Source organism: Macrotis lagotis, chromosome X, assembly GCF_037893015.1.
Source record: "Macrotis lagotis isolate mMagLag1 chromosome X, bilby.v1.9.chrom.fasta, whole genome shotgun sequence".
NCBI lineage: Eukaryota > Metazoa > Chordata > Mammalia > Peramelemorphia > Peramelidae > Macrotis > Macrotis lagotis.
Genome location: NC_133666.1, coordinates 321,249,431 through 321,272,541, shown reverse-complemented (window position 1 = coordinate 321,272,541; position 23,111 = coordinate 321,249,431). Strand labels below are relative to the sequence as shown.

Below are 23,111 nucleotides of genomic sequence, written 5' to 3'. Positions count from 1 at the left end.
GGAATACTATTCTATAAGAAATCATAAATGGTCAGAATCTAGAGAAGCATGGAATGACTTAATGGATCTGATGCTGAGTGAGGGGAATAGAACCAAGAGAACAATGTACACATTAACAGCAACATTGTGAGATGAACAGCCTTGATGGAAGCAGCTCCTCTCAGAAGTTCAGAGAGCTAGGACAACTGTAATAGACCAGTTTTGGATAATGTTACCCCATTCAGAGGAAGAAAAACAAAATAAAACAAAACATACACACACATACACACACACACACACACACACACACACACACACACAAATGACCCTTCAGAATCTAATGAATTCTATATAAAAACTATCTTTTATGTATCTCTTTCCCTTAATCCTTATTCCTCATACTAAAAATGACTAATATGTAAACATTTTTATCCAAAATATGTATGTATAATGATAACCTGACTCTTTGCCACTAAGGGCAGGGGTGTGGGAAGGGAGGATGGAAGGAAAATTTGAAATTTGAAAATATACATGTGCATATGGATGAAATAAATAAATACATTTAAATTTAAGTATTCTTATTTCAAATCCAGGACTCTCCCATAATGCCCTCAAATCTTTTGACTGTGTTATCATTGTGTTTTCTAATGCAGAATTCAAGATGCAACCAATTCTACACAACTTTGAAATCTGCTCAGGTGGGATCCATATCTAGGGCTCCAGAAAACTCTGACAGTCTAAGTATGCCTATTCATATTGAAAACAAAACAAACAAAACAACATATCTACTCATCCCAGCTCCTGCTCAGCTGATCCCTCTCTCACAGAGGTCTGCTTCAGTCAAAGCAATCCAGTTTCGAGTTCCAGTCCATCCCTTATTCATTTAAAATTCTGATCCTGGAGGTTCTTCCTATATTAATTGAATGAGATAGGTAAGCTCAGCCAAATTTGAACATAATATAATCAGAGTCCAATTGGAAGGGCCCATTTGATTCTGAAAAGCTCTAAGCATCAAGAATGTTTTTATTTCATTTCTCCTTTGCTCCAAGTAATTTCTGCCCATTTCTCCTAGTTCTGACCTTTAGGGCCAAATGAAAGAAGTCTTAAGATGTCTTTTATATATACAACCAATTCAATAGTTAAAGACCAACTTGGATTTTCTGCTCTCCAGACCAAACATGTACAGTGTTTTAAATTGATCCTATTGTATAGAATGATCTTCAGTCACCTCATCACCCTTATCACCCTCCTTAGAATGTATTCCAACTTTTCAATATCCTTCCCAAAATATGATGAGAAAACTGAGCAGTACTCAAGAGATAATCCAGCCAGTATGGGATAGAAGAGGCTGTCACTTCTCTCATTCTGACCTCAACTCTCAATGCAGTCTGTAATGGCTTTTGGGGTTGCCATATCATACATAGTATTTGCTCATAATGAGCATACCGTCCACTAAAATCACCAAACCTGTGACCTGAACTATTTTGCATGAATTTCTCTAGGTTTAACACTCCTAGATATTTCAATTGATAATCAATTGATACCCTTCATCCCATGCTCTTTCATGCAAATGAATATCTAATCACTTCATAACCTAATGCTTATGAACAGTTTTTGAACCAAGAAAAAATATATTTATTCCTATTAAAAATGTAGTTCAATAGACTTCTTTCATCACTCTCTGCTACCACACAATTCCATGTTTCAAACTAGATTTTTTCATTCAATATATTAAGTATCTTTCCCCATTTTCACATTATCTTCAGATGTGACACACACACCATCAACGCCTTTATCCAAATCATTTATAAATACTACAGAGACAAGGATTTGTATATGGAACACTCAAATGGAAATGCCCAACTAACTGGATACCAATCGATATCAATCGATTAAATACTCCTGTTCAGAACAGGGTCTAAAAACACTTAGTTGGTGCTACCATTGAGTTCATACCACATTTCCATGCTGGAAAAATACCTATTTGATTTTGACCCTTGTGAGGGCAGGGTCACAGTTATAGACATTTCTCTACATTGCATAGCATTTAGCTCAATAAATCAAACAGGCTACATGCTCAATAAATGTTATCATATGAATAATGAATAAATATGTCACTTAATTTCTTTATGTATCAGCTTCTTCATCTAAAAAAAGGATGAGGTTGGGCTATATAGCAGCAATAATAGTACTAATAAAACAACTAGCATTTATATAATACTTTATAAATATTATTTCATTTTTATTCTCACTACAATCTGATAACTTAGGTGCTATTATGATTCTAATTTATAATTGAGGAAACTGAAGTAGGCAGAGAATAAGTGATTTGACCACATAGCTAGTAATTATCTGAGACTGTATTTTAACTTAGGTGTTTCTTATTTCAAGTTCATTACCTTATTTAAAGTTTCACCTAGGACAAATGACTTCTAAGATTTTTCTTCCAAATCTAAATCTATGATAATTTGATGTTTGTGGCCTAATCTTGACAAAGACATTACATATGTTGGGGAGGGATATGGAACAAGATCATTATAGGGTAGGTTTTCTAGTTTCCTCTTTATCCTGAATAGATAGCTATAGTCCCTTTGACCTGATGTCCCTTTGAACTGATGTCAAAGCAAGCTCCATAATGAAGGAACCATTTTCTACACAGCATACATTTTCATAAGTTCATTCCCTTTTCCCCTACTACTCCCCCCTCCATCAGATGGAAAATATACCTCACCATTTTTGTGTTCTCTAAATGTTTCATAGATAGTAAGCTATCACTGAACCATAAGGTTACTAGGACATGTTGTCTCCACTGGGGAAATAGCATAATAATTAGTTATGTTTCCATTTAAATAACACCAGAATAAGTTTAATTAAGACTTTTAATTAATAGTTGAAAGATTAATCAATCAATAATTATGGCTATGATTATAGGATGTAATTGAGCTTAATTGGAGGGGCTGATTAATGATCAGAATAAACCTTTCAAATGCCTTGTCTTGAAAATAGTTGGAAGTGATAGATTCCAATCCAAATGTTAAAAAGGAGTTTTGGAAACTCATTTGAAAATAGCCAAGTAGCCAAACTGTAAAAGGAAAATATATGATTAAAATAGAAGAAATGAAGCCATTGTTATACTTACACACTATTATATTATGAATTGTGAAAGTTTCAGATTAATGGGGAGCAGGTAGGCATCTGAGAAAGTCTGTGGGGAAAAAAGGTGGGAAGAAACAATTACATCTCACCATTTCCTTTAGAAACTCATTTTTCAAGAGATACTCTGCCCATGTACAAGGCAAGATGATTGTGGGAATTCAAATGACATTCTTATCAACACATCTTAGTAATGGATTTGGTAAAAGATCAGACATCTCATGGAAATGTTGCCTGTTTATTGGATACTGACCCCTTTCAATCCTGCATCTTTAGTTCTAATTGAGTCCAAGTGGCTACTGGGACCAAAGTCAATTCCACCTGAAGATGGCTCAATTCTCTTCGGAGAATGTGTAGGTGATCTCATTTTATTCCTGTCTAGTTGATAAGGGGCTAAATCTCAAAATGCACTACCCAAATGGAGACATATTGGCTTTAGGGTTGGGGTGAACAGTTATTTTTCAGAGAGTAGAATCAAGACCAAGTTATTGATCCCCCAAACTGCTCTCAGGAAACAGCCCAAATGTAGTACTTGACATCACTGAGGACAAACAGGATTAGTTTTCAGGTAAAACAACCTGGCAAAGCATTTTCAAAAGTCAATCAGTCCCTGGAAAAAAAAATCAATTTGGGCTGCAGAATGTTATTTAACTGATCCTACATTTACCAAAGAGCTTGCCTCCTAAATCTACCCCTTCCCTAGCACAATTTATATACATATATGGATATATTAAATAGATAGATAGATAGATAGATAGATAGATATACACATATATGTATGTATCTATCTGTATCTCTCTGTGTATTCACACACAGTCACACATACCACATACACTTTCTAATGATCCTGAACATAAGCTAATATTATATTTCCCAAATTTTAGCCACTCAGGAAATTTAATGAATATATGAGTAAGTATTTATTGAACTGTTAGATGTTCAACCCTGGAACAGGAACTGTGGGGCTTTGAAAAAAGAGGATAACCAGGTTTCAGGTGAAGAGCTTACAATCTAATTGGGGAAGCAAGACATAATTCAATTAGAGAACATTTCAAGGACCTATTTAATATATACATATATATATACACACACAATCACACACATATGTATACGTATATATATATATATATATATATATATATATATATATACATATACACATAAAACTAAGTGCAAAAGTTAAGGATAAAGGTACTTGAGGATTTTTTCGGAGACATTAATTAGCATATATCTGAGTAATCAGGCTTCCTTAAAGAGGTTAGACTATGCAGGATAGACAGGATTTGAATAGGTAGAGAGAAAAACATTGTTCATAGTGTGGGGGAAGCTGTCAAAAGGGTCATTTCACAAGATATAATCAACACATTGATAAACTGAATTTGGTATTTCAGAACTATTTGTTCTTTATGATGTGTGAGGAAGCAGCCAAAGAGAACACAAGCAGTTGCCATCAGCAAACATTGTTAGATGCCTTACAAAGTGCCAACTGAAATGGAAATGAAAATCAATCTGATAAATTGTTGAGATGTTAATGCAGATTATGTGAAATGTCTTAACAGGATTGCTGGTTGCCATAAACCCCACCCATATATTCAGGCTCCTATCTCCAAGTTGGTGATTCTTTTTATATTAAGGTAAAAAGATATTGCCAGTCTTCTGCAATTGAGCAGAATTTATATTTAGTGCCCCCTCTTTTTTCCTCCTTTTTTAGTATTTCTTTCACAATCATTCCTTCCTTGCATCCCATGCTCTCAGGTATTCCCATTGTAATTCACATTAAAGGATTAAATAGCTCAGAAAATCATTGATTTATCATTTATTTATGTTAAAAACATTGATGTAGAAGCTACTTAATCTCCCCCATTATTTTATAGAAAAGGAAACTGAGATCCAGGGAGAAGAGATTATTCAAGGTCACATAGTCAGTAACTAGCAGAGCAAGAATTGAAACCAAATCCTCTACAAATGCAATGCTCTTCCTACTGTACTATTTAATATGCCCTCTCCTATCAAAGCTTACTAAAGTATACACATTTTTATTAGTGGAATTTGAGTCATGAATTACAAACCAATGGAGGATGTGTGTTTTGAGTGTGGACCTCCCTAGTCCCTTCAAATTGTATGGGAAATATCCTAATTGTCTTAACATCTTTTCTTCTTACCCAGTTTTGAAGCTCTGTCAAGTGCAGTAGGCAACAGTAAGATGTGATCATCAAAGACCTAAGGCTATAAGGACAAGTTTAATTACTTAAATCTGTACAGCCTGGAAAACATAATGGTTAATGGAGTAATCGGCTGGAGGATGTGGAATTTTAAATAGTATAGACTATGTCACTAGAGAAGACTGTCGGCAGCACAGTGGAGATGATAAAACCCTAGTGCATAAATGGTGTCTGATGAAAGTCTTAGATGTTCATAAATCAATAATTGATAAAATGTACTCTGGTGTAACTAAGTAGATTTTTATATGGTAGGTTGAATAAACTGATTACAAGATACCATGGGACTCTATAAAATTAGGAAATGAGTTTCATTCACAGAGAGAAGTCAGGGATAGGAGTTGGTATACAAACAACTAAGTGCAGATAGTAACAGTCTTTAAGTCATGAACAGCTCATACAAGTTGAAAATTAGAAAACTATTGAGGATAGATCAGGTGGTGGCTTAAGGAACTTTCTTCAAAATAAGTTTACATGAGAAGAAATTCTTTTTCATTTTTCTTCATTGTCACATTTCCTAGTCAGAGGTAGGGAGAGGTGAAAGATCAAGGTATGCTGTCTAGATGGATGTGGTGACTTTATGTGGGGGGAGCATAAATATATGTCAATTATTGGAGATGAACTATTTGTTTGCTTCTTTCTTTTTTTTTTTGGTGTAATCAAATTCCCTGAACTCCATAACTCAGTATACTCCTAGCTACTTTGATTCAGTAAATATGATGATGATCATGATGATGATGATGATGATGATGATGACACTCTTACATTTACAAAGTTATTTGTGCATATATGTATGTATTTGATACTCACAACAACTCTGTAAGGGATATGCTATTATTGATATATTAATACAATTTTATAAATGAAGAGGACTTGCCCAAGGTCACATAGCTAATAAATTTCTGAGGCAGAACATGATTTTAGGTGATGCAATGCACTCTTTACCAGTTAAGAAGTGCAGTTATAATCTCTACAACTACCTAACTCATCATTGGAAGATAAGATTTGCAAAGCAAATTGCTGGTGAAGACCAGCAAACTGTGACGACCAGGATCCTTTGACATAAGTCCACCTAAAAGAAAAGGAGTTCTGTCAGGGAGAAAGCACCCATGAACCTCATGACATGGAGTTATCAGACCTCAGATATTTTCCTCTTCACTGTGCCTAAGACCTCAAAGAGTTCATGCATGGCCTAGTCATCTAGAAGACTATATTAGCAACAAGATACAAAACAGGGAAACTCAGTGACCCACCAGGCAGGAAAAAATGATTGGTTATATCGAAGCTCTATAATTTTTCTGCTCTATCAACATCTCACCTGTTTCTCTCACTTTTCTTCCTCTAGAGACAAACAAATCTACACATGCATAAAAGTGGGCTTAGTTATTAAATAAGGATGACAATAGCAACAACAAACCCAAATCAGAAATTCTGACTCTCCCTGTTTTTCTATGCTGCCTATAGAAAGTCGATATTCTTAACCTGTCTTTGTTTTTTTGACTATGCAAACACAAATGTCAGCAATGTAGAAATTTCTCTTTGGCTACTGCTGAGAACAAACTGGCAATCTCTATTAACACAAAAGAAAGTGGAATTGTGTGAGAAATGATTCTCAGAGTACCATTCATAAAAGTCCATCCCCAGGAAGGGTGAAGAAGTAAGGAGCTAAGGTCATTCAATTTTACAGACCTTTGTTAAGCACATACTTTATATAGAGATCTGAATGAAACATAAAATTTAAATTAAGTAAAACATGATCATTGACCTCAAAGTTGAGTAAAAGATTTGTTATCTAGTTGCTACCAAAATAGATTAGTTATATAAAAATGGCAATCCTTTTGAATGGATTGTACTTTATCCAGTCTCTTCTCTCTTTAATTGTTAAGGCCTGAGCAGACATCCTCAGTCCACAATAGTTAAGTTCTTTTTTGAACTAGCATAGCAGCATTTATAGACTGAACAATCTTTAGTATAGTAATGAATTATAATAATTAATCATAGAATTATATTCTATGATTGTTTAGATGAAAGAAACCAGAGATTTTCTAGTTCAATGGTTCTTAACCTGGAGGCTATACATTTTTAAAAAATATCTCCACAACTTTTGTTTTATTTTTGTTTTGTAATCCTATATATTTTACTGAATACATTTTAAAACATTATTCTGAGGAGTCCATAGGTTTCAGTAGACTATCAAAGGACTCATCACTCACACAAAAATGACTCAGAATCCCTGAGCTAGGTCAACTAGAGCTGGAAGAAACCTTTGAATCAGTGAATCACTGTTTGGGAAGTAGTAGGAGGTTAAAGCTCAGAGGAACTTGATCACCTGGTCAACCAGAGTCTCTGAAAAAAAAGTGACACCTAGAGTTATTTCTTCAGTGGACAGAAATCATGTGCAATTGTGACTTTATGGACCTGAGCTAGCAGTATGCTCATTTGTCCCAAGTAGGAACAGGTTTACACTGCAGTAAATAATTGGAGTAAGAGGCTTCTAGTCTACAATCTTGTTTGTCTGTGACCCTAGAATAATTCAGGAATATAGTAACATTTCCCAGGAACAGCCATGCTCTGATACTGTCTTGTGTCTTTATTCTTTCTGTTTCATAGTTTTTCTCCTCTTTCCTTCAGTAAAGTGGTTCAGATTCTTAATTAAAAGATTCATTTCTATGGCAGTTCCTATAAAGCAAATTTCTGCACATGAAGCGAGAGAAAAGAGAGAACAGAAGGAGGAGGGAGCATGGTCTGTGTTCCTCCAGATACAGAAACGTTCCACTAATCTTTTTCGCACCTTGTGGAGTTTCAATTTTCCCTTAAAAATGTGGATTAAACAAAGTTGCCAAAAAACATATGCTTCCATGTCAAACATTTCACTTATTTGGGAGTGTGGAAGCAGCTTGAGAGCATGAGCTGCCTCTGCCTGAGGAAATGAAAGTCAGTGGCCTGGCTTTTAACTGGAAAAATGTTCTTCTGAAAATGAGGTGTGGACACTAGTTAGGTTCTGATGTTGGTTGACCTTCTCTGGGGTTATGTACACTTCCCAACAGGTCATCCACCAGGTTGGCTTAGAGGACAGCAACCCTTTTGCCACCTTGGCCCCTGACCATACTACCTTAGGTTGTAATCTTATCAGATTTCACAACTAATCAGAGTTGGGATGAGTCAGTTCTTGATACAGGAGACCTCCAAGGAAAATCCATCTGCTATAGGCAAGCAGCCTGGCTAAAACAGGAGATAGAACTCCATACTCCCTCTGAGTCAGAACTTAAGTCATGAAGTTCCTGAAATTAGACTACTTGAGAGGGGTAGTATGATGTGAGGGTAGAAAGGTGCAAGGGAGATTTGACCAAATGGTAAGGACAAATTCCTTGTCTCTTATTTTTATGAAAGACTTTGCCCAATGACTCTGTCTCACTTAAAGATGCCATACAAATGACCTTGCTCTTTTTTTTCTTTGCTGGGACATTCACCAGCTTTTCACATAGTTTAGAGGATTTTGATTCCCAGTTAACTTAGCAAGAGAGGTAGGATGATAACTCAGATATCTCACTCATGTAAATTCAGGCTAGTGTGGGAGACATATACCATAAATGAATAAAAGGATAAATAGAAAAAACTCTTCTTAACAAGAGTTGAAAAACCTGGGTTCTAGTTCTAGCTTTCTCACTACCTACCTGCACATTAAGAAAGGGACTTAACCTTTTGTTTTCTCATCTGTCAAAATAGAGATATTAACATCTGCCTACCTGATAGTGTTGGTATAAGGATCTAATGAGCTAATTTTCATGAAAATATGTTGAAAAATGTAGAGTCTGATTCTTTAAGATCATATTTTAATATGACAAATGACATTTATCACCCAACCTTCTTCTCATAATATACACTGAAAAGAATTGGAGTCTAACCTACCAGTAATGTTTCCCTTTCAATTTGACAGTAAATTAATCAACCAATGAATTTGTAAAAATTCCTTCCATAGGTAAAGCACTCTCAGAGATATCTGTCCTTTCAGAAATATTCAATTCCTCCTCATTCCTTTTCTGGAGCATCATTCATAGGATCATAGGAATTATAGACCTACTCATATCAAAATCACATGATTACATATTTGGAAGGTATTTCTGAAGCCTCTTCCTTCAAATATCCAGAATAAACAATCATCTCCTCAACATCTGTATTTCTCTTAAAAACTTCTAGACTGAAGTAACCTACTAAGGTAGTACATTCTATATCTGGATAATCATAAAATGAAGAGGTTGAACCAACTGTTCTTTAAGTACATGGTATTGTGTTATAGTCTAGCTTGCTAACATCCGAGTCATCCTTGCAGCCTGCCTACCAACCCTCAGACACTTTCTTTTCCCAGATAGAGACAGTGGAATGATTTGATCTGTGTTGTTTAACTCTAACATTTGACATGTCAGTGTCTGGGAACACAGGCTAGGAGGTAGTGCTTCTGCACTCTGCCTTAATGATCACTTTACTAATTCTTCCTCAATTAAGATTTGTTCTAGGAGTAACCTAAACATCCAAGTACTCAATGTTGGAGACACCACCAAGCTTCTATGAATTCTCACTCAAGGACCCACAAATCAACAAATTGTTGTTCATCTACATGGATATACCTAGAAATATATACTGGTACTTGCTTAGCTTTTCTGAAGTCATACATCTTTTTGTTTCAGAGTCTCTTCTCTCCTCCCCTCTTCTCCTCTCCCTTCCTCTCCCTTCCTCTTCCTTCCCCAGGAAGAGTGATATGATTTGCTAGAGATTACACAGGGAGTAAGAGTAAGATCTAGGTTTACAATTTGTATCCTCTGCTTCTAAATCTGGAGCCTCTCTCTATTATATTGCCTCTGGTCTGGCTATCCCTCAAAGACTAAATGTCTTTGTGTGAAAATAAAGTAAGGATTAGTTCAAACCCATCTGAAGTTAGTAAATAGATTCCTTATAAAGTGTCCCCCTGACTTTTAATATGCCCTTTAGATTAGGATAGTGACTGGAACTATGATTTCATTGGTATAGAGAACTCTTAGGTAATGAAACTCCCTCTAGACCAGAATAACACTTTTAATGAAACTTAAAGTGTAGAGAATTGCCCAGAGGACAGAGAGAATACATGGCAGTGGTTCACCATTTTTGTTCGAAATTCAGACTGATAAGTGGCAGATATTTAAAGCACCTGTCTAATATGATTTCATAACTACCAAAGTGTCTCCTCTACTCCATTTGTAATTCCATAATTATAGAGTAATGCTTTGGGGTCTTAACAAAGGACTTTTAGTCTTCCAGAATCAGCTAATGAAACTGCATTTGTCCTTGAGAAAAGTCATATCTATAAGCTGTTGCTATGCTTTCAGTATAGAGTCATTGATAAATACATGTTAATTTTTCAGGGCAGCTAGGTGGTACAGCAGATAAAGTGATAGCTCTGGAATCAGAAGGACCTGAGCTCGTGTCCAACCTCAGATACTTACTAGCTGTATGACTCTGGGCAAATCTCTTAACTCTCATTGACTAAGTTCCTCATCTGAAAAAATGATGTGGAAAAAGGAATAAGAAAACTCCAGTTGGGGTAACAGAGAGGCTGAAATGATTCAACAAAACTTTTGGATTGATTGTATATAGGACTTAGTAGAGATGGAACACTTATAGTAACCAGGCCAAGTGGGAGGTGAGCCAGTATCAAAGACAAATGCAATCTTATTTTTGACCAATCCTTAGAATGACAATTCTAGAATAAGAGAAATCTGATGTATTTGGAGGAAACATGAACTTTCCAGGGGTTAGCATCATGAAGACTGGAATTCATATTTAGTATCCTATGAGAAACACTATGCTACTTAGAAAAGAAGGTTAGGAGTCAGATAAGAATGTGTTTCTTAGGAGGATAATGTCACTTATATTTATGCATGATGCTATGGGACAACTGTAGAACAACAATTCAGTTCAGTGTTAAGGAGAAATCATTTAACTGACTATTGAGACCTCAGTTCTCTCAACTTTTCTTTCTACTTGTCATGGGACCTTAGAGAATTTCTTTTCTTTAAGTTCCTTCATGTGCCAAAATAATGATTTACTAGGGGACTTATAAGGTCTTACAGTTTTAACATTCAATATCAATTCCAATCTGGAAAATCTTAAATTATAATAATAAGCTTAACATTCTAATATCCTCATTGCTTCTTTGTTGTTTCCTCTCCACACCTAAGGGTTTTCAGCTTCTGGTGATTAAAAGGGAACAGTTGTAATGACAGACATTCTGTAGTTTGGGGTTTTTTTTTAGGTTTTTGCAAGGCAAAGGGGGTTAAGTGGCTTGCCCAAGGCCACACAGCTAGGTAATTATTAAGTGTTTGAGACTGGATTTGAATCCAGGTACTCCTGACTGCAGGGCCGGTGCTTTATCCACTGCGCCACCTAGCCGACCTGATCTGGGAAGCAATCTAAACAACCTAAGCAACCCAAGAAGCTTTATATTAGTTTTGCATTTTATATTAATTTTAATAGTTTTAAATTACATAATATCTAAATCTGCACAATGCTTTACATAAATATCTAGTTTGAGTCTCACATATACATTATCTTCGACTCAGATAGAATAGGTAGCATTATCCCTATTTACAAAGGAGAAAATTGAGATTCAGAAAAGTTAAGCAACTTGGTCATAATTAATCAAGGAATAAAGGTATGAGATGACATTGGAACCAACTGAGATCTTTTCGCCAATAGGTCTAGCTCCTATGCTCTGCTGCTTCACTATTCAACAAATATTTATTGTGCACCTATTAAATCTAACACTCTATTAGATGCCATAAAGGATTTAAAAAAAAAAGAGGGGAACACATAATTCTTGCCTTAAAAGTATTAAAAACCTAGTTGGACTCTCTCACTCTCTCAGTCTTTTGCCTGTCTGTGTGTGTGTGTGTGTGTGTGTGTGTGTGTAATTGAATTCCGAAGATACCTGGATCATTGTTGATACTTAATTTGACTTGACTTGACAAGGCAAGAAGATACCACCAAATTAAGCAATAGGTAGATAGATACATGCTAAAATCTACAGTATTGATGTACCACAGAAATTTACAAAAAGAAGCAATCACCTATATTGCCAGGAAACAGTGACATTATCAATTTGAGTAAGTGAGATGAATCAAGAGGTTTTTCTATATGTAAAAATAACTAATTAGGACATGAGGGGATCAATGAGATCACTTTATGGAGCATAGTTTTTATATTGAGAAAAAGTGGTTATTATTGTTGAAAATGTTCGATGGGACTAGGAAAAAGAATTTAAAATCAAAATGGTAGATTATAGAAACATTGTATAATTTTGAACAGCAAAACATAATGAATGAATTCAAAGTTATGTGGCTTCTTTGCCCAGAGGAAAATGAACTGAAGGGTCTGGTGAAAACAGTTTGAGCCCAAAGCTCCTTAACCATTTCTGTCAAGTTCTCTCTCTCTCCTGTATTGTGGATCAGCCTCCCTATGAAAAAGAGAATATCCCTTTCTTCTTTAATTCAGTGTACAGAAATCTCTCTCTCTCTCTCTCTCTCTCTCTCTCTCTCTCTCTCTCTCTCTCTCTCTCTCTCTCCCTCTCCCTCTCCTTCTGTCTCCTCTCCTCTCTCTGTCTCTCTCTGTCTCTCTTTTTCTCTGACTCTTTCTGTCTCTCTCATGACTTCAAAATAGAATTTATCATCTGTGCATTTCAGTTCAAACTCTATCTTCTTCAGGAATTCTTTCCTATTGTGCTCCACCCCCCCCCCCCCCAGCTCTAAGCTTCATAATCTCCATGACTAATTGTTTCTATTCTATAAAAATTTTGTTTTATCACTAAATGTAAGTGTTGGCTCCCCCACTAGTATGTGAGCTCCTTGAAGATAGGGATAATTGAGGGCAGCTAGGTGGCCTAGTGGATAGAGCACTAGCCCCAAATCAGATACTTAATAGTTGTGTAACCTTGGGCAAGTCACTTAACCCCATTGCCTTTGGGGGGGGAGACAGGAATCATCTTGGCTTTTTGTTTTCTACCCAGTAGTTAGCACAGTGATTTCATAAAAAAAAAAAATGCTTAATCAGTGCTTGATAATTGATTACTATGGTTATATTAATTTATGCCTAATTTAATAATCTGAACTAGTATTTGTACACCAACCAGTATGTTTCTATCTGCTTTTGATTTTATTTGTCCTCTTTTAAGAGCTGGTACTCTTGCCTGTTTACATACTTATCCTGGATTATTTCATTTTATAGAATGATAAGCATTGTTTTTCTTCTATTCTTAAAAAACAAAAGCGAAACAAAACAAAACAAACAAAAAGCCCTGTACCCTGGAGCACCCAGGCTCTACTTCCTGGGAGATTAAGCAAGCTCTAGACCTGATGCTTTCTTCTCTCCTTCAGGTTTAGAGGTGGTATTTTTTTCCCTAACTAGGAATTTGTTCCACCCATTTATAGCCCAAATTCTTGGGACCTGGCTGAAAAACCTGAGGCAATTGAATAACTCATCTTATCTGTCTGCCTTTCTAATGCATTACTCACCCGATAAAAATTAGATTTATCTAAATTAGATTCATTTAAATTCCCTTGCCTGTCATCTGGGTTAGAAAACAGGAAGGTTCCCTTTCTCTTTTAGAAATGAACCTCTCTTACACACAGAAAGACATACACACACACACACACACACACACACACACACACACACACACACAAACATACACACTCCTCCACAGTATCCAGCTGATCAAGAGCTCAAAGATTCAAGCAACCTCATATTATTGAGTTCTTTGACTGGGACATGACGTTAGTTTAACAGCAGTTTCTGTAAAGTGTGGTGTGATTGAAAATTTGCTGAAGTTTATTCTTAGCTCCTTCTTTTTGGCTTCTGCAACATGTTAACAGCTTGTGCATTTTGTAATGCCTCCTTTCATCACCATGGAAACAGTTAAAACTTAAGGTGTATATGATGAGTGGTCTGGTGGAGCTGTTGGCTGCTGGAGTTGTGGGACATCTGTACCAAAAGAATAGCCCAGCCCAGGCTGCTATAGATTACAGGTGAGCCTCATTTCAAGGAAGCCCAGTCTATAGAAATACGGAAAAGCGAAGCACCATGGGGTGGTTCTCCACCTTACAGAGAATAAACACATTAAAGAGTATGGAGTAGTTCAGGGGAAAAAGAACTAGACTTAGAAAAATGTGGGTTCAAAACCAGGCTCTACCACCAAATACTTTGTAAATTTGGACAAATCATTTTATCTCTTTGGAGTCAATTTCCTCACATAGTAAAATGAGAGGTTTGGAGTAGATATATCTGAGGTCTTTTCAAGCTCTAAATCTTATGAAATTTTCTAAATGAATGCTCTAAAATGTAGTAAGCATTAGCTATGTCAGAGATAAAAAACAGTCATATAGTTCCCATAGATGAAACCAGCAAGACATACACACATATTACATATATAATATATATGTATATTACTTTTAACTTAGCATTCTGTGCTCTCCTATGGGGATATATGCAAGAAATGTTAGGCATTATTGCTAATCTCAGAAATGCATCAATGAAAACAAGAAAATATGAGTTCAAGACCCATCCCTAACATTTGCCAGCTGTGTCTTATAAATGTCCCTAACATTATGCAGATGTACCTATGGATGATATTTCTATATGTGGAATTATCTAACTCATGAACTAAAAATTTAAAAAAAATGAAAAAAAATTCTTGTTTCAAGGAATTATTAGTCTATTTAGTTAAAGCAAGTATTATATACATGAGACTGAAAACACCATAAGACTGGATATAATATATAATTAGATTCTTTCAGGAGTAGCACAGAATGATAAATTCTATTATGAAGTCAAGAGAGACAGAGAGAGAGAGAGAGAGAGAGAGAGAGAGAGAGAGAGAGAGAGAGAGAGAGAGAGAGATTACTGTAGACTAAATTAGAGTTTCATTGATTATAATATTATATCTTTGGAGCAAGGAGGTAAGGCAAGTCTACAAGACAATAATCATTTTTTAAATGTTTACTATGTTCCAGCCATTGTACTAATTAAGGACTAGAAAGAGAAACACTAGTAAAACGAAAGAGTTCTTGCCTAAAGGAGTATATATTTTACTGGAGGAAGCCAACAAATCAAAGGGTTTTCTTGAGGGATAGATATGAGAATTTATACATGTGGGGTCTTTTATGGCTGGGTTTTATTCTAGGTAATCAGAAACACAGTCAGAAGGGGAAGGAAACATAGCCAGCCTATGTCCATCTGTAAAATGGAGGGTGCCAGAAAGACCTCACCAGTGGGAGAATTAGTCCAGTGTGTCGGAAGGTTAATCCAATAAGAGAATGTCTCAAGAAGAAATTTCAGAGATTTCTTAATTTTGCAGTTAAGGAAACTGCAAAATGAAATTTAACCAGGAAAGGTTAAAAGATTTCCCCAACTTCACATAGATAATATGTCAGTGGCAAGATCTGAATTAAAGTTTTTAAAGTCCGAAGTCGATATTTTTTTCCTACTACACCATTCTGTGTCACTGGAGATAGATAGTATGATTTACTTTGGGCTTTGAAGAATAGCTTAGTTTCTTCCACTAAATAGAGCAGAAGGAGATAGGACAAAGTTTTGTTGCCTTTTGTTGTTGTTGTTACTGTTCAATCTACCTATCAATAATCATCATATGTGAACAGGGTCAAGAGAAAAGCAAGAATTTAGAAAATATCAGTCTAAATTAGAAGAAGTTTTAAAAAAGTAGAAGTCAGAAGATACTATTGCATTTGGGGAAAAAAGACATGAATTCAAATTCAACTCTACAAATGCAAGCTGAGTTACAATGAGCAAACACCTTAACCTTTCAGATTCATTTTCCTTATCTGTAAAATGGAGATATTTGACCTAGTGGCATTGGGGATTATTATAATGTTCAAAGGAGAAAATGCACCTCAAAGAACTTTGTAAACAACCAAATATCATATGAAACAAAATGTGGTTATAATTACCGACCATAAGATGACATATAATGTGGTGCTTTTGTTGAGACTATAATTAGGTGAGATAAGCCTTTGACTTAAAGAAGAATAGATAGTATGTCTTGGACCACCAGGATCATCAAAGGTTAAAGTTGCAATGAGTGACATTTTCAGATCATGACTTATGTGGCAAATCAAGAGCACAGAAAAGAGAGAATCTTGAAAACAGTCATTTTATGGCATTCATACACATTTCTAGAGAACTCCACTAAGAATGAGTATTACTTTAATAAAAGATTGAAAACAGACATTTCTTATCTACTACTTCTTAGCCAGAATCATCTTAAACTGATTAGAATATAAGCTATTCAAGAGAGAGAGAAGAAAGGGCATAGTTATAAACTTCAGGCATCCAAATCAAATATTGTTATCATTCAACATGTTAAAAGTAGGCAGCAAGGTGTTGCAATGTAAAGTACCAGGTCTGAATTAAGGAAGACATATCTTCATGACTTCAAATCTGACCTGAGACACTTACTAGCTGTATGAACCTGGGCAAGTCATTTAATTGCCTCAGTTCCTTTTCTGTAAGATGAGCTGGAGAAGGAAATGGCAATCCACTCAAGTATCTGCCAAGAAAATCCCAAGTAGAGTCATAAAGAATAGGACACCAGTGAAATACAAATAATAGCATAGCTTCCTTACACTGACTTTTGAGAGAGGTGGGTTCTAAAGTTGTTTGCTTCCACTCTCAATGAATCATAAATGCTTATTTAAAAAAAATTCAAAACAGGGACCTATAAAGAGGCATTATGTCAAACATCATCAATTCAGCAAGTGACCAAGTGCTGAATTAGCATCTCTAAGACTAGAAGGCCCTATTTTTAATTGCCAGTTATCTAAGTAAATGCCTGAATATAAACCCCTTGAAGGGAGAGATTATTGTTATTGTTCATTATAATTATAATTATTAATATTATCTTTATATCAGTCTCACCTTCCATAGTAACTGGTGCTTTATAATTGGAATCTAGTTTTGGTAGCAAGTTAAGAGGAGTATAAATGTTAAAATACCTTATCATTTAAGAAGTCTTCAAATTAAAAATTAATAAAGCTAGCAAAGGAATCTCATTTATGTAAAAGTTTGAGAAATGGAAAAATCCTATGTTTTTCAAGAAGAAAAGACAGAGAATAATATTTACTTTTTTACTCTCCAGTCTACTAAATCGGGGACTCAGTCAAGCCTAGTTAAGTAAAGGGAGTAATCATCTATGGATTTGCTCTTTTGGGTCACTGGGGAAGTCCTGGCTGCTCCTCAAATTCCCTATTCTACCCACTAGGGGATACTTGAAATTCTATCTTCAGAGACTCATACCTTTATCTTAATGCTTTGATTTTCTGTTAAAATAGAACTTCTGCTGGAGGCAATTACAATTTAGGCTATTATCAGTCATCTATAACTTATCATAATTGGGTTTCTTGAAAGCAGGTTGTGACCCAAGGAAAGGGTGAGAGAGGCCTTGAACACATCAAGTCCCAAAGGAGGGAAGGACAAATGATCTTGAAACCCCAGGACTTGGTAAATCTATACTTAGATGTGAGAACTTAGCTGTGTCTGTGAACTTCAGTTTCCTTTCCTTCCAGAGTCAGATGAAATGACTCTTTGGGTCTCATCTTGCTCTAAAATTCTCTAAGTCCATGCTTCTATTTCATTATTCTATCTAAGGCTAGACTTGTTCTAATAAAAAGATAGGAATTGCCATAACAAATAAGTGACCTTGTCATGGCTTTTAAATCATTTAAAAAATACTCCAAGCTCAGGAAAATTATTGGAACTGCACCATTTTCAGTGGTTGTGACTGTATTTGCAAATGCTACTCTCTCTCTAGCTTCTACTCACCCATACTTCTTTCTTATACTCCTCAGATCATGAAGCTAAGTGAATATGAGCATCTGTCTGCAGCAAACACATTCACAATCCCTCCCCACAGAGTCTAATGAAAATCCAAGACAAAGAGAATAGGAAGGAGAGGGAGAGTATATTACTGTCTGATTCTCATCCAGCCTTTTGGTCCTTTCTGATCCCATATAAGCTTTGGGCATGTAGGCCAGTGTTTATTTTCACATCTGGCCCAATCTATTCCTTGATGTATGTGTGTGTGTGTGTGTGTGTGTGTGTGTGTGTGTGTGGTATGTGTGTGATTGTATGTGTGATAGTAAATAACACCAGATGCTGTGTTTGTGTGTGTGTGTGTGTGTGTGTGTGTGTGTGTGTTTGTGTTGAATCTCTCATAATGGAGCAAACTGTGCAATGCCACGCCATTGGGGAAATTTCTTCCTGACCTCAGCTGGTGATCAGCTTATGCCCTGAAGCATGAGAATTGATAGGCCCTATAATTTTATCCAAGCTAATGTAACAGCAGCTGCTGTCCTTGGTGCTATCTGATTAAATTCCCAAATTAGGGACTTTTTTTGTGACCTGAATTCTTTCTTGATAGTGAAATATGATGTGAACTCCCATCAGTTTTATTTTTCCCATCCCAGGCCAGTTACACATTGAAGTATCAGCCATCTCAGAGGACAAGACATTCTTTTTTCATTTTATTTGAAATGGGAGTTTAACAATGATGTTCAACATAAGCCTGTGAACCTTTTGATGAAGGAAAGAAGGGTCAATTGGGTTCTACAAACTTTGGCTAGGTAACTTCTCCCAGGGATGTCCTAATAATAAATGAGAAAGTTGTAAATTTCAAAGGGTACCCTATCAATCCTGACCTCACAGAAGAGACAAAACCCAATTTTTTTCTCTCAAAGGTTAGAGAACTTTGTGCACCTGCATCTCTTTCAGACTAAGTGAAAACACATTATAGCCTGAATAAATTAGAATTAAACAAAGCTGAGATTATAAGTGCCTTTTTTTTGAAACTAGTTTGTTTTTAAAGGTGGCACCCCTTTCTCATTTTAAAAGGGGGGCAGTTTTACTCTTGTGGCTCAAGCCCCAAAGCTTTCAACCTCAGACTGCTGCAGTTTTCATTAGAATCGTCAACATAGCAATTGCAAGCGTTTGTTAACAGTGACAGGGGATAGTAACATTTTCAAGGAAACCAGAGGCAGTGGAATCAGGAGCTGTAAATGTGGATCTGTCTCTTCATTTGAAGGGGACGGATGCCACACAGCAGCTGAGGTGGGAATAGCAGGCAGCTACACTCAATTTTAGCTAAATGCAGCTAGGACTGCAAAAGCTGTTTTCACATAAAACCTTGAACTTCTGGGGAAGAGCTGATCTCTCTTCTCTTGACAAAGGATTGGTTTGAATTTTAAATTCTGGATTTGGGGAAAAGGAAGGGGTTGCTTGTTTAGAACATATTCTTAAATTGTTCTCATTTCAAGGTTTTAAAATAAAATAAAATGAAAGGGTGTTCATTCACCTCGTGGCTTTCTCTGAGTTTTGTGGTGATGTTTTCAGCAGTAAGAAGAGAAATCACAATGGATGTTTTGCTATTTAAGTCACATCTTTTTACAGCAAGGATGTTTCAAATGTAACTCCAGTCTTCTGGATTTTCCTGGTCATTTTAAATAGTGTCCTCCTGATTTGACTTATTGTATTTCCTATTATTCTTAAAGTTTCCCAAACAACTAGAGAAAATGCTCCCTCTCTCCCTCCCTCTCTCTCTCTCTCTCTCTCTCTCTCTCTCTCCCCCTCTCCATATATATATATATATATGTATATATATATATATGATATATATCTCACACAAAAATATACAAGTCTGCATATGATTACATAGACACACACACAACTATACATCTATTTATAATTTTAAGATTTACTTCTCTTTAAGAGAAGCATTCCATTGTCAGGACTGGCTATGACAATCTACATTGATCAATTATCATTAGGGTGTCTTTGCTATCTCAAAGGAGACAATAATGCTATACACTCTTCTACTTCACTAAAATCATTTGAGGATTAAAGAAATAATTTATGTAAAATGTTTGATCTCAGAGGCAGTTGTTTTTTTTTTAATATACAAAACTTACTATTATCTATAGATACTTAACCGGCCAAATATATATTCTTAGTCACTTGAACAGATGTTGCCTTTCTAGATAATTTTAGTGGCAGATATTTTTAATACATCAGCTTCTCTATTGCCCTATGGGGTATGGGGGGAAGCATGGTAAGAAATGAGCAGTGTCTGTGAATTCTCATCATTGTTAATAGGAGATATTTAAGGTTTATCTAGATGAAAGGTATTTGTTGCTGTTACTATATATTTTCTGATATTCTTTATCTAGCAGCAGGCACTGCTAATGCAGAAAGACCTGTGGAGGTCTTTGTTGTTTTGTTTTAGAATGGTGGGGGCATTTTTAGTTAGCAACTAGCAAAATCACAGCCTTGACATCCATAATAGCATATGCTCAAGTAAGAGGTGAAGTGATGCTTGACTGAAGAAATCTAAGATCAATTTGTTGTCTCATACTTCAACATTAAATGCAGCTTGAAATATAATTGTTAGTCCATGCACTTTCTGCTTTAAGGAAGTGTTCCAGCAGTCTGGAACCAGGAGACTGTATATCAGTGATAAACCAAAGCATGTAGCCTAAACCAAGGATAACCACGATTTTCAGGCTGGGAGAGAGAGAGAATGGTTTAGATGAAGGAAAAAGAAAAAAGGTAGGGACAGGGAGAGAAAGAGGAAGACAAGAAATAAGGGGCAAAGGATCATTTGGCAAGACTGTAAATAAATGAAATTTATCATCTTGCCTTCTTTTTTCCTTTGTCCCTTCTAGTAATTCCCTCCTTCCTTATGTAGCCTGATCTCTTTTGTTGGTTAGCAAAACAACTCCAGTGGCTTAAAGTGTTTCCCCTCAGAGGAATTTGCATTTAAAAGAGGACAGTCTAATGATAACAATGCTTTGTTAACCAAAATGAAACTCTAATGGTTGAATATCCAGACTTTGGGGGGGGGGGGAGAAATATTGAGTTTATAGCCTTTCTATAGCTCTTTAAATCAGTCCTCCAAATGCCAGAATACTTAGACCTGTAAAGGAAGCAGAGGTGAGAGCTGCCCCTCTCAATGCTGTAACCCCACAAATAGTGGGTTCTACTAACAGAGGCTGATGCTCAAAAATGCTTCTATCTGGATCTGGTAAACAAGTGATGATCAAAATATAAATGGGTCATCCCTAAGAGCAAGGAGAAAAGACAGTTAATGAAATGACATCCTTACAATATGAAGGAATCTGGATCTCTGAATCCTTTACAAATTCAAATTCTGTGATCTCTGAGTCTGAAATTTTTCTAGCTAGATTTAGTTTTACAGTGACTAGATTTTCCTATTGCAATGGGCATGAGAAGAAAAAGCTGAGAGCAGTGCCCTCTATTGGAATGAGAGGGAGATTCAGTTTTTGATTTATTGTTTTGTGGAAAAAGATCATTTCTAAAAGAGATCCACTGACCTATGGAGACTTAATTTGTTCCTTTCTTTTCCAAAAAGTGTGATAAATGTTTGTTCATGTTTGGCATCAACTTGGTATTTGAGACTCTTAGAGGTAGAAGGATCCTTGGAGGTTATTTGTTCCATTTCTCTAAAGCAGGCATTTCTACCTCAAGATATGATTTTCCAGCTTCTGTTTGAATGTTCCCAAGGATGGAGAACTCATTACTTGTAAAAGAAACATAATTTTCTTTCTGCAAAAAATTTAATTGCTAAAAAGTTTAGTCTGTGGATAAGCCAAAAATCAGTTTCTTTCCATTGTCTCTTGTTCTATTCTTATGAAGCTGTCTGAAATAAATTATGACAGAGTAGAAAGAACACTGGATTTGGAGCCAGAGTACTGGGTTACAGCTCTTTCTACTAAACTACATCGTCTCTTATGCTTCTGTCTCTTCTTGCTTTACATTCAGAAAAAAAATGCTGAAACTCACAATTCAGGGTCAACTTTACTTAAAGTAGGTAAACTCCAATGCAATGTATTTAGAAGTGTACATAGAGACTCTGTTTTCCCCATGTAGTCCTATTGCTCTTCACTATTCAGTCTGATAGCTGTTCCATTAAAGACATTCTTCTGGGCTAGATAAAAAGGTAGAATAAATTGACCCCAGAAAAGTCATATGAAATTTCATTTTTGTTACCTGAAAGTATATGTAGCTTTTTTAAAAATGAAAGTATTAGATTAATTCATTGATTTATTTTTTTTTTAGCAAATATCCTCTGAGGAACGATCTTGCATGTGCAAGACCAATCTGTTTCATTGGAGACCATAATAATTGGTAAAGTCATTTCAAATCCTAACTTTGCCTGTTTACAATAACTGACATCTATCAAGAATTTTAGGGCAACTAAGTGTTGAAGTAGATGAATTCTTTCTCTGGAATTAGGAGACCTCAATTCAAATCTGATCTCAGATATTTTCCAGCTGTATGACCCCAGGCAAATCTCTAAACCCTATTTGCTTCAGTTTCCTCATCTGTAAAATGAAATGGAGAAGGAAATGGTAAACCATTCCAGTTAAAAATCTCTGCAAATGGCATCCCCCCAAATGGGACCCAATTGAACAATAATCAAATATTTTAAGATTTTCAAAGAATTTTGCATGCAATATCACTTGTGAACCTCAAAATTCTATGATTTAAATACTATAGATATTAAGACCCCCATTTACATATAAATTTATAAACAAAGAGAGGTTAAGTGATATGCCCATGTTTAACTAGGCAGCAAAATATCCAAGACAAGATTTGAACTCTTGTATTCTTGACTTTATGTCTAACACTACCATCCTTGCCAAGTAG

At 35.7% G+C, this 23,111-nt stretch overlaps 1 long non-coding RNA gene across 7 annotated transcripts in view; it reads left to right on the top strand.

Moving 5' to 3' along the window:
- LOC141501163 (uncharacterized) overlaps nucleotides 1–23,111 on the top strand; it is a 257,020-nt gene that overhangs the window by 125,279 nt on the left and 108,630 nt on the right. For 2 of the 7 annotated variants that reach the window (XR_012472160.1, XR_012472155.1), the window contains one exon: nucleotides 633–911. The exons of 2 other annotated variants lie outside the window; for them this stretch is intronic. This is a non-coding gene — a long non-coding RNA (uncharacterized LOC141501163). Of the gene's footprint in view, nucleotides 1–632; nucleotides 912–22,520; nucleotides 22,590–23,111 lie in introns of those variants that run through there. 3 more of the 7 variants (XR_012472162.1, XR_012472157.1, XR_012472158.1) reach the window with 2 other exon arrangements.